This window comes from Chiloscyllium plagiosum, unplaced genomic scaffold (assembly GCF_037043375.1).
Source record: "Chiloscyllium plagiosum isolate Xiang-an unplaced genomic scaffold, Cpla_swu_hap1 HiC_scaffold_2, whole genome shotgun sequence".
Classification (NCBI taxonomy): Eukaryota; Metazoa; Chordata; class Chondrichthyes; order Orectolobiformes; family Hemiscylliidae; genus Chiloscyllium; species Chiloscyllium plagiosum.
The window spans coordinates 66,868,088-66,880,348 of record NW_028270140.1 but is presented as its reverse complement, the minus strand read 5'-3'; the positions used below and the strand labels follow the sequence as shown (position 1 = coordinate 66,880,348).

Here is a 12,261-nt window from a genome sequence, read left to right as displayed (position 1 = left end):
TCCATGGCCAGTCTTAAATGTTGGTGGATAATTAAACAACCAGCTGGAGGAGGAGGCTCCACAAATATCCTCATCCTCAATCATGGGGGAGCTCAGCAGATCTGTGCAAAGGAAAGATTGAAGCATCTGCAATGATCTTCAGCCAATACTGCGAAGTGGATGATCAATCTCAGCTTTCTCCTTAGCATCACAGGTCCATAGCATCACAGATACCAGTTGTCAGCTCATTTGATTCTCTTCTCAGGATAACAAGAAATAGCAGGAGGCACTGGAAACAACAGCTATAAGTCTTAATGATATCCTGGCAGTAATAGTGAAGGCTTGTGCTCCCCAACCAACTGTGCCCCTCGGCAACTTTTGCCATTACAACTACAACACCAGCATCTACCAATGTGGAAAATTGCACACAATGTACATAAGGAAAAGAAAGATCTAATCCAATTAGTTGCCATTGCATCAGTCAACGCTCCATCAACAGTAAAGAGATAGACTGAGATTTTCCATTTTGGGGTTAAAATATGGCAGTGAGTACCTTAGATGTGATTACATCTGTAATGGCCCAGGATAAGTTATTTCACAAGATTGCATACTTCTCACCTTATTGTCTATGCAAACAAAAACGTTGTACAAGTGACTCGGTGAATCACATGTGACAAGAGAGCAGCAAATTGAACTCCTGACAGGGCCTCCCACTGTTGTAGGTTCTAGCACCATATCTAAAGGTCAGCTGGACCCCCACTTGACTTGCTGCAAGCCAAAAACATCCACTCAGTCTGCTGGTCACCTTAACAATGAAGTGATGCTTCCTAATGTCACCATCCTCTCTTTGCGAGCTCACACTCACAGTCTTAACTCTGCCACTGCACAGGTATCTCTGAAAGCTTCATAGCTGTCAAGCATCAGAATCATATACACAATCAACCTTCAAAACCTTCCACCCACCACATACTCTGAAACTGGTAACCTCCCAGGCCATTGCGTTCCCTGGGGAGAACTCACCTCTTTATATGCTTACGCATGCTCACAAAGTACTCTTGCACCTATTGCCATTGCATTTAGTCCTTATTCTTATCTCATTTCAGGAAAAACAGGCCAAAACCACACAGAGAAGGTAAAGGGAGTTGGGTGGTGTCAAACATTAAGATTCTCAGCACATTTGAGGAAAGGGCATTGCAGCTGGCCAGGGAAAACCTTCCTGTGGTAACAGGGAGACATAGGTCAGGAATCCCATGCACAATATTGCACTACTCACAGATGGTTCTCATAGTCACCCTGAAAAGTTAAAGTTTGAGAAGCGGGCATATTGCATGTTACTGTCATTATGGAGTTGAATGCACAGAACTTAACCAGGCCTGGTTCAGGCATTGGCGCATCATTTTGAGTAGGTTTTTTTGTACAGTGATCCTGGTGGAAGTGTCTGTAGCATTGTATTTCTCTTTAGCATCAGTCTAAGAATGTCTTAGAGGTGCCCTTACCAGATGTGGAAGGATTATCCCTCGCCATCGAGTTACCATCCTTGTATGGGCCAAGAACCTTTGAAAAAAGCTGGCACAGGACAGCAGTCCAGGACGGAAGAGTCACTGAATATCTAACATAGGCCCATATTATCCTGCTGTTGTGGTCACAAATGATTTGTAAATTAAGGGAGTGGAATCTTTTTCGTCTTGAACCTGCGAGAAACCAGCACCTCAGAATCTCAAAATCCTCACTACCCAACTTTCACCTGTCAAGAGTTTACTTGCAAAGAGAGCATCAGTGAGCTCCGAGATCCACTTATAAATTACACCTGAGGCATATCACACAGGAGCCTAGTCACTCCCAGAAACAACCCATTCCAAAAAGAAACTAAGGGCAGCTGTTACTTTTATGGCTGCCAAGATAGGATTGCCACCCAGTGTCTATGGCCACTGGCTTTCATCCAGCAACCTTTCATCCTATGCATAGAAGATTTTTTAAAAGAACTAAAACAGTGGGTGGTTGAAGCTGATCACGAAGGTTCAATGTCAGAGCAACAAATAAAGCCCTAACGATCAAAGGAAATGAAGTTGGTTTCTGCAGATAGTGTTTTTCTCTGGCTTTTTTTCATCGTAACCTGGCACTTCAAGGTCCATTATGGCATCTCTTGCCCACCACGTATCCAATCAGATAACTGAAGTAACAGTTCAAATCTCAAGCATTTCTGTTCCGTATGACTCCATTACTCATTGCCTAGATCAGAGTGGTTCTGGAGAAGCACAGTAGGTCAGGCAGCATCCGAGGAGCAGGAGACTCGATGTTTCAGGCAAAAGCCCTTCATGAGGAATGAGGCTCGGAGCCTCTAGGGTGGAGAGATAAATGGGAGGTGGGTGGGGCTGGCGAGAAGATAGTTAAGAGTATAATAGGTAGATGGAGGTGAGGATGAAGGTGATAGGTCGGAAAGGAGGGTGAAGCGGATAGGTGGTAAGGAAGATTGGCAGGTAGGACAGGTCATGTGGATGGTGTTGAGCTGGCAGGTTGGAACTGGAGTAAGGTGGGGGAAGGGGAAATGAGGAAACTGGTGAAGTCCACATTGATGCCCTTGGGTTGAAGTGTTCCTCCAGGTGTCAGGTGGGGAGGGAGTGGCAGTGGAGGAGGCCCAGGACCTGCATGCATTACTCACTGCATCAACTTAAATAATCTTTGAAGGAATCCTGAAAAGATGATTGGTAAATCTTTCAATCTTCAAATCAAGGAGACAATCACAATCTACACTGTTCAAATAGTCTCCTAAATATATTAGAAATCAATTTCTCAAGCCTGTGAAACAAGTGTGAAGCACTTTCCCTAGTAGAGTTGAAGTTTTTCTTTGCTTTTTGGAATCAGTTTGTAAAGTCATATAATCACATTGGTGATAATTCTGTTTCCATATTACAGCTGTGCACTCTAAATCACTCTCTACCTTACCATATAAAATATTTTTATTCTTAGAAAAGCATTTCAAACACAATGGGAGCCAGCCAGGACTTAGTAACCCAGGAATTACTATGCACAGCTGCCAATAAAGTAGTCAAAACTGCTAATAATCTTCAAAAATGCAAATAATGGATGATCTAGAAATTAGCATATTCATATCCTTTTATTAGAGGATTAGTTGGTAGAGTTGGTTAAAATATTGAGCCTGAAAATCTGGGGTCATTTTGTACTCATGTATCATGAGTACTCCAGCTTTAACTCTGGTGCAATTACCCCTGATAGCAGCTAAGTATATCAGGCCTAAATGCATCAGCCTCCAATATGGCAACAAAGATCCTTTGGATAAGTAGAATTTTATTCTATCTTTGCATGGATCCTGTAGTCTATTCACAGTGGGTTCTAACAGGTGGCACAGTGGCTCAGTGGTTAGCACTGCTGCCTCACAGCACCAGAGACCTGGGTTCAATTCCCGCCTCGGAAAACTGCCTGTGTGGAGTTTGCACATTCTCCCCATGTCTGCGTGGGTTTCCTCCGGGTGCTCTTGCTTCCTCCCACAGTCCAAAGATGCGCAGGTTAGGTGAACTGGCCATGCTAAATTGCCCAAAGTGTTAGGCGTAGGGGAATGGGTCTGGGTGGGTTGCTCTTCGAAGGGTCGATGTGGACTTGTTGGGCCGAAGGGCCTGTTTCCACACTGTAGGGAATCTAATCTAATCTAAATAATGGCATGGAATGTGGAAATGCAAAGGATGATAAGTGGGGAGCACCAAGGGTTGGTACTAAGTTGACAAAGGGGCTGTAAAGGGATCATTGATGGTAGGTGTAGGTGTGGGTTAGCACGGAGTGTATGAGGGATCCTTGCAGGTGGGAAAGGAGTATGACATGCCATGGAGGCTGTGAAGGGATTGGATAGGGACATGGATTGTTGTTGGGGCAATAAGGGCCAGTGAGGGTAGCTGAGGGTGAATAGGTTAGCATAAAGTGGCAAATATGAACTAAGGGGAATGAGTTGGGTTATATGAGAATTTTAAGGAGGAAGGCCTCCTTACAGTTGTGAACTACCTTCAGTTGTGATGAAGGAGCAGCACTCTGAAAGCTAGTGCTTCCAAATAAATCTGTTGGACTTTAACCTGGTGTAGTGTGATTTTGAACTTTTTCCACTCCAGTCCAATACCGGCTCCCAGTCCTCCACATCAGAATGAAAAACTCACTCTTTAGGGCATTTTTCCCAGAGACAGCTGTGGCAATCCATGAAATTTCCCAACTTGAGAGTATAAATCTAGGACCTCGTATTCACTGCTGATACTTAGACTTGATTTAGGTCAAAATAATGTGTCAGATTCATTTAAGGTAACACCAAGATTTATTCATAAGTTAAACTACTTTTTCTCACTAATCAAAATATATTTTTTTGGACATAACATATTATACTAAGGAATCCAGGCATGTACAGTAATAGAATACTCAAATTTCTTTAAAAGAATGATCTGCTTGGTTGATTTAGAGTCAAACAATGAATTAAATTTGTGACATCTATTTATATAACTCAGCTTTTCATAATTACACCCTGTTATTATGCACCCTTTTAAAAACATTTCTCCAGAGCTAATTTGTTCAAGGATTTACTCCCATATCTAAATGACTATCCAATACACATGGTTAACACTTGTTTGTTTTACATTTATAAAACACTAACAGTTATGGAGAAAGTAAATGCAGCAGAATTACTCTATTTAAGAAAACAGCATCTGGCCATCTGTAGATGTCTAATTTTGACCTGTGAATAAATGAATCTTGAAAAGTTGCATTGTATTTGATAAATGTTCCGGCTTTCTCCCAAGCAATTTAGCAAATTTTGCTTATTTAAGGATTGTCCCTTGTGGTAGCAGGTCATAAAATTTCATCTAACAGTCGGTGGGTATTCAGTCTGAAGCCAATCTGTTGCCATTTAAGGGGCCTATTCAGCTTGCTAAGCAAACACCAGCAGCAGTCCAGCTTTATTATACAGTCTCACAGTACTCAAGATGCAGAGGGGGAGGGAGGAGGGAAGAAGATCACATTAATACATTCTAAACTTTGTTTTTACACCAATATAAGAGCACAATAGGTCTTTGTTCCACTGATATTATGAACTATGTGTTATTTATAACTGTGTTACTGATGCTTTGCTGAGAGCTACAATTGAAACCATGCTCATATGCCATTCTCTGGGGCTGAGAGTGATGGCATGCAAGTCTGTGTTTGCCATTCTCCACACTTTCAGTCATGTCACTGTGGACTGTTGCCAAGTGGAGGCCAGGCACTTACTCACAGGAAGAGAAATAATAAATTGAACTGTTTAAATTTAAGGTTTCTTTTATATAGCTGTCTCTTATCATTTTGCAGGTGGGATTCGCTTATAGCAATTTTACCTTCTTTATTTTGCCTCCTTTCCCAGAGTTGAGGCTTCTGTTGGAATTTTAATCTAATGTAGTCAAGATATCATACATCAGTATATCCAAGTGGCCATTCTTCATTTGTGAATCTACCCAATTAAAGTCAATAAGCTATTTAATCAATGAGGTATGTATTGGACTCTGGTGTGTACATATTTGTATTATTCCAGGTGTGACCTTGAGAAAAATTAGACCTCACCTTCCAAAAGCACAGGAATTGCCATCGAGAAGAAGAGGTCAGCAGATACATGAGAACACCACGACTTGCAAATTCTTCTCCCAACCATGCACCATCCTGACTTGGAAATATGTCACTATTCCTTTGCGATTGTTAGGTCACACTCACTCACGAACAGTACCTTGGATGTACATAGGCTGAATGGATTACAGCAGTGACACAGCTCCCCACCAACTCTCTAAGGCAATAAGGATCGGCAATAAATACAGGCCTAGCCAGCGACACACGTATCTCTTGAACAAATATATATTTTAAGAAGTTGAACAATAGCATGACAGGCTAGCTATCTGACACATTCCACTTCCAAGAGATCTTGCTGGAGGAAGTCAATGTGGCAGAACTGCATGATCATACAGGATACAAGAGCAAAGAACACAGAAAATTTACAGCCCAGAAACAGGCCCTTCAGCCCCCCAAGCCTGAGCTGATCCAAACCTACTGTCTAAACCTGTTGCCCAATTCCTAAGCATCTGTATCCCTCTGCTCCCCACCTACTCATGCATCTGTCCAGACACATCTTAAATGAATCTACTATGCCTGCCTCTACCACCTCTGCTGGCAACGTGCTTCAGAGACCCACCAAGCTCTGTGTGAAGTATTTGCCGCATGTATCCCCCTTAAACGTTCCACCTCTCACCTTGAAAGTGTGACCTCTCATTATTGAATCCTTCACCCTGGGAAAAAGCTTATCTCTATCCACCCTGTCTATACCTTCATGATTTTGTAAACCTTAATTAGGTCCCCCCTCAATCTCCTTTTTTCTAATGAAAACAAACCTTAACCTACTCAGCCTCTCTTCAGAGTTAGCACCTTCCATACCAGGCAACATCCTCGTAAACCTTCTCTGCACCCTCTCCAAAGTGTCCACATTCTTTTGGGAATGTGGTGACCAGAACTGTACATAGTATTCTAAATGCAGCCGAACCAATGTCTTGTACAATTTTTAACATGACTTGCCAACTCTTATACTCAATACCCTGTCCAATGAAGGCAAGCATATCATATGCCTTCTTGACCACTCTATCCACCTGTGCAGCAAACTTCAGAGTACAACGGACCTGTGCTTCCAGATCTCTCTGCCCATCAACTTTTCCCAAAACTCTTCCGTTTATTGTATAATTTGCTGTAGAATTAGTCTTGCCTAAATGCATCACCTCATATTTGTCTGGATTGAAATCCATCCGGCACTTTTCTGCCAATTCTCCAGTCTATCTATATCCTCCTATAATCTTTGACATTCCATTATGTCCTCCACCAAACTTCGTGTCATTTGCAAACATGCTGATCATACTAACAGACTCCTCTTCCAGATCATTTATGTATATCACAAACAACAGTGGCCTCAACACTGACCCCTGTGGAACACCACTGGTCACCATTCTCCATTTCGAGAAACTCCCTTCAACCACTACTCTGTCTCCTGTTGCTCAACCAGTTCTTTATTCACCTAGCTAGAACACCCTGTGACTTCACTTTCTCCATTAGTCTACCATGGGGAACCTTTTCAAATGCCTTACTAAAGTCCATATATATCACATCAACCATCCTTCCTTCATCTATCAACTTGGTCACTTCCTCAAAGAACCCTATTAAGTTGATAAGGCACAATCTCCCCCACACAAAACTGTGTTGGCTATCACTGATAAGCCCATTCTTTTCTAAATATAAATAGATCCTATTCCTCAGTACACTCTCCAGCAACTTTCCCATCACCGACGTCAGGCTCACTGGTCTGTAGTTAGCCAGAATATCCCTACTACCCTCCTTGTACAGGGGAACAACATGAGCAACCTTCCAGTCCTCCAGCACCTCACCTGTATTTAAGGATGCCACGAAAATATCTGTCAGGGCCCCAGCTATTTCCTCTCTCACCTCCCTCAGTAACCTGGGATAGATCCCATCTGGTCCTGGATAATTGTCCACCTTAATAACCTCTTCCCTACTTATGTCAACGTGATCCAGACTAATCAAACTTCTATCTCTAATCTCAAGATTCATCATGTTCCTCTCCTCAGTGAACACTGATGCAAAGTAATAATTCAGAATCTCACCCATTCCCTCAGGTTCGATACACAGCTTTCCTTCATTATCCTTTAGTGGACCAATCCTTTCTCTAGTTACCCGCTTGCTTCTTATATAAGAACAAAATGCTTTGGGATTCGCTTTAAAAAGGGAAATGGTGCTGGCTTGGAAGCTGCTGTGTAAGGACCTTTGGTGTTTTTCTGCAGTGCATCTTGTCGATGGTACACACTGCTGTGGCAGAATATTGGTGGTGGAGGGACTGGACATTTGTTGATGTCGTGCTAATTTAGCACGCTACTTTGTCCTGGATGGTGTCAAGCTTTAGATTAGATTCCCTACAGTAAGGAAACAGGCCCTTCAGCCCAACAAGTCCACACCGACCCTCTGAAGAGTAACCCACTCAGACCCATTCCCCTACCCTATATGTACCCCTGACTAATGCACCTAATACCACGGGCAATTTAGCATGGTCAATTCACTGGACCTGCACATCTTTGGATTGTAGGAGGAAACTGGAGAACCTGGAGGAAACTCATGGCTGGAATCGAACCCAGGTCCCTGGCGCTGTGAGGCAGTAGTGCTAACCACTGAGCCACCATGCTGGCTCTAATCAACCAACTTTTTGGGACAGGAAACTGTGTAAAATGTGTTCCTCAAGGTTGTCTTCTAAATCCACAACAAAATACTAAAACTATGCACACCTTCCAATCCCAAGAAGCTACTAGTTCTCTTTCAAGTCTACCAAAAGCTTAATCCACTACATTGAAACAGGAGCAAAGGGATGTAATTAACCCTTAATTCTATCCCACATGCTCATTTTCCACCCAAAATCTGCCTCAAATAATTATTACTACCATATCAATGACAGTAAGAGGTATTATGAGGCAGATGCTGTAAAAATTAAAACAAGATGTCACGCAGTGTTGGAAATATGAAACAAAAACAATGCTGGAAATTTACAGCAGGTCAGACAGCTTTTGTGAAGAGGGTAACAGAGTTAATGTTTCAGGATTATGACCTTTCATCAGAACAGTTTAGAATCATTGGCCAAAATGTAATGGCACACCACGGTTTGCGCCCCTCGGACCAAATGTAGATGTTAAGCCCATGCATGTGAGCAGCATGACTGTGGAAGACATTTTTCCAGTGGTGATCAATTAAGAGACATTAGGATCAGTGACCTGCCTCTGTGCACTGCTGATCCAACCAGAGGACTCGACGCTTCACCAGTACCACAGACTATGGTGGTCGCAGGTAGAAGGAGAGAGAATTTCTATGGCAAAGCAATAGCTGAACTTTCCACTGGTGGTATCAGAAGCATGGGTTTGGCTGTTGTTCCCAGTTGCCCCCACCATGATGAATAAACCATTATTGAAGGAAGGATCCTACCCCAACTGGATGGCCACTGTGAAGTTATCTCTCCATTTGGTAATGATAGAGGGAGCAACTTTGGCAATATAAAAGTTAAAAACAATTCAGTTTGAAACTTGAGAAAATGTGTTTACTTTCTAAAGGAATGGTCAATTCCAATTGAAACAGCTCTCATTTTAATTTGCACCTCTTATATATCTATAAATATTTGGAGAAGCACATTCCTGTTTCCAGTTGGAAGTTTCAATGGATACATCTATTGAAGTAACCAGGAAATTGACAGCTTTGCTGTAAAAATCCAGCTCGCTTATTAATGTACTTTATTGATGGAAACCTGTCCTCTTCACCTGGTGTGGGTCTATATTTATGACTTCAATTTGCGTCAATGTGGTTGACTCTCAAATATCCTCTGAAAAGGACACACAAGCTACTCAATTGATTAAACAGCTATGAAAAGCTGTAAAAAGAATAAAACAGGATGGAATTCTTGGCTTTAACCAAGCTGTGAGTTATGCAGTTCAGTGAGAGTCATTCTCAATAACATTTAGCATATGATGGCAAAGTTGAGATGAGATGAACAACAGCTCACACAAACATACACATTTGTTTAAAATCCAAACAATCATGAAGTACTTTACATCATCAGAACCAGCACAGTTGCATTCCATTACAATCTGTCAATTCATAGTGTAGCATCCCTTCACTCCCCCATCATCTTGAAGCCAGATAATTAAACTGGTTTCAATGGGGATTGAAGAACAACACACCAGGAGCAGCATCATGCACATCTGAAAATCATAATTTTCACTATCACTGGACACAGTAATATATGGTCCTGTGAAATTGCATCTGAGAATCTTCAATGTTAAAGTTGTATCCCACGAAGCCTCAAAGCATCAAATCAAAAATATGAGGAAACATCCACCTGGTTACAGTCTGCCATCCTCCCTAAGTTCTGCCCCTCCCCCATGAGTTGAACAAAGCAGGCAACAAAGGCATAGAATAGAGGACTTCAATGTTCATCACCAAAAATCACCCAGTAGCACCATCACTAATTGATCAAATCTTAAAAGATATATCTGTCACATTAGGCTTGTGGTAGGTGTTGAAAGAGCCAACACTAGAGAATAATCTCCTCGTCTCCTCACCAATACTCTCATCACAAATGCAAGGTGTTCAAGGTGGCAATTTTGGAGTAACCAATGTACAATCTTTGTGGCGATGAAGTCTCATCTTTACATTGTCTAGACCTTTTATTGTATCATACATTATTGCCATGCTAAATGGGATACTTGCCAATTAACAACAGAGCTAGCAACTAAAATCTAAGCATTCACAAAATACTTTACATCATCAGAAGCAGCAGAGTTGCATTCCATTACAATCTGTAAGTTCATGGTGTGGCATACCCTTCACTCCCCCATCATCTTGAAGGCAGATAATTAAATTAGTTTCAATAAGGATTGCAGAACAGTGTGCCAGGAGCAGCATCATGCACACCTGAAAATATATCACCAACCTTGTGAAGATAAAATGCAAGACAAAGTGCTTTTTAGAAAGCAGAAACAACATACTATAGACAGAACTAAGCAATCCCAAAACAAACTGAGTCAAGTGCATGTTTCAGCCAATGGTCCCTGACACTTCTTTCAATATCCAAATCATTACAGGCAGTAAACTTCCACTATGACATGTAGCACTCATCCATCACATGGGTGCACTGACACCCATTTTAAGCGTGAGAAACAGGTGAAGCACCATTGAAATTCTTTACAAAGTTGCTGTATCAACTTATTCCATCTCTATTTTTGATACTGGAATTCAACCACTGCACAGATAATTTTGTTTCATTTTCAAAACTGTTCTTTTATTTAGTAATTTTATAAGAAAGATTAAATTCACAGAAGCCAGTTTCATAAACAAACCTATATTCAATATGAAAAACAAAGGTACTAGAGATACTCAGCAGATCAGGAAGTAGCTGTAGAAAGAGAATCAATATTAACATTTCAGGCCAATATCCTCCCAAGTGAACAGAGAAAACAGGAAGATGGGCTCATTTTTTAGATGACTGCCCTTTATTCTCACTTTTTTGATCCTGTTGAAACTGTTCTTGGGGAATAAAGGGAGAAAAGATTTACACAGCTAATATTTATGCATATGTTGAACTGTACAGAAGAAAGTACACCTTTAAAAATATAAATTTAGATTGATCTGCAATCTTTCAAGAATGTTTTTGACTGTAACTTGCAGTGGAATCTGTGCAATGCTGCCTGACTTTTCTCAGAAATTAAGAGGATTTTAAATCAATGTTATTTTGAACTTATGCTTGGGTTCATGTTTTCCAGGAGGCTACTCGAAATGCAACAGAATACTCGCTGTATAAAGACTGGGTGGATTGTAATGCAAGTCATTCATTATATGTTTGGCACTTAGTTGGTGTTCTGACTAAACTTTTATTTTTATTAAATAAAATGCCATTATTAATCAAAAGATCATAATGGAACTTTAATAAATCATGTTCTATTAATTGTTTCTAAATGCTAACATATTGATGAGTTATATATCAGCAGTATTCTCTTGAGATAGATCTGAAATAGCATGAAAAATATTTGACTAATACTAATTTAGTCATACGTACACAGTAGGATTCTCTGGGCTCTGAATTTGTGTGCACGCAAGTCAATAATTGCATAAATGCTGTTACAGACATAACTTCAAGTAACTGGACTTAGTAACTCCTGACCAGGAATAGGAAATTGATCAGAGTTTTTGGCCACAATCCAATGAACTGTGATGAGAAGTGCACTTGCATAGACCAGAGGTTCAGAGAAAATTCAACTTTTCTAAAATTCCCTCCAAACTAAAAGAAATCTGGCATACTGTTTGAAAATGTGGTCCCTCCTGAAGCAGTTATGCTTTTAAAACTGTCTCCAATTAGCTAAGATAAAACAGAGGCAGAGTCTCAGCAGTGTGGGCATTCGTGAGATGCATGATCTTGATGTCGAGATTATCTCAATCCAAGTTGTATACTTTTCATGAATGGCCTGACATAATTCTCACCAGTCAGTGGCAAGATTCCAATTGATAGTAATTAACAATTTTTAAGGTCCTTATTGACTGCTCAACCTGCCAAAAAACTAGCCATCAGGATTACCCAACATGAAAACCAGAATGGGTGTTTGGCGAGTTCAGCTCATTGCTTCCACTAAACAAACTCCATTTTGCTCTTCGCCAAACTGCAGAGTTGGGTATAATCAATTCGGT

At 41.0% G+C, this 12,261-nt stretch overlaps 1 long non-coding RNA gene across 1 annotated transcript in view; it reads left to right on the top strand.

Annotated features, from left to right (window-relative positions):
* The window catches only part of LOC148151912 (uncharacterized), a 78,492-nt gene extending 66,703 nt beyond the window's left edge, over positions 1-11,789 (top strand). Inside the window, exon 4 of the long non-coding RNA XR_015759103.1 lies at positions 11,343-11,789. This is a non-coding gene — a long non-coding RNA (uncharacterized LOC148151912). The remainder of the gene's footprint in view (positions 1-11,342) is intronic.
* The last annotated feature ends 472 nt before the right edge of the window (positions 11,790-12,261 follow it).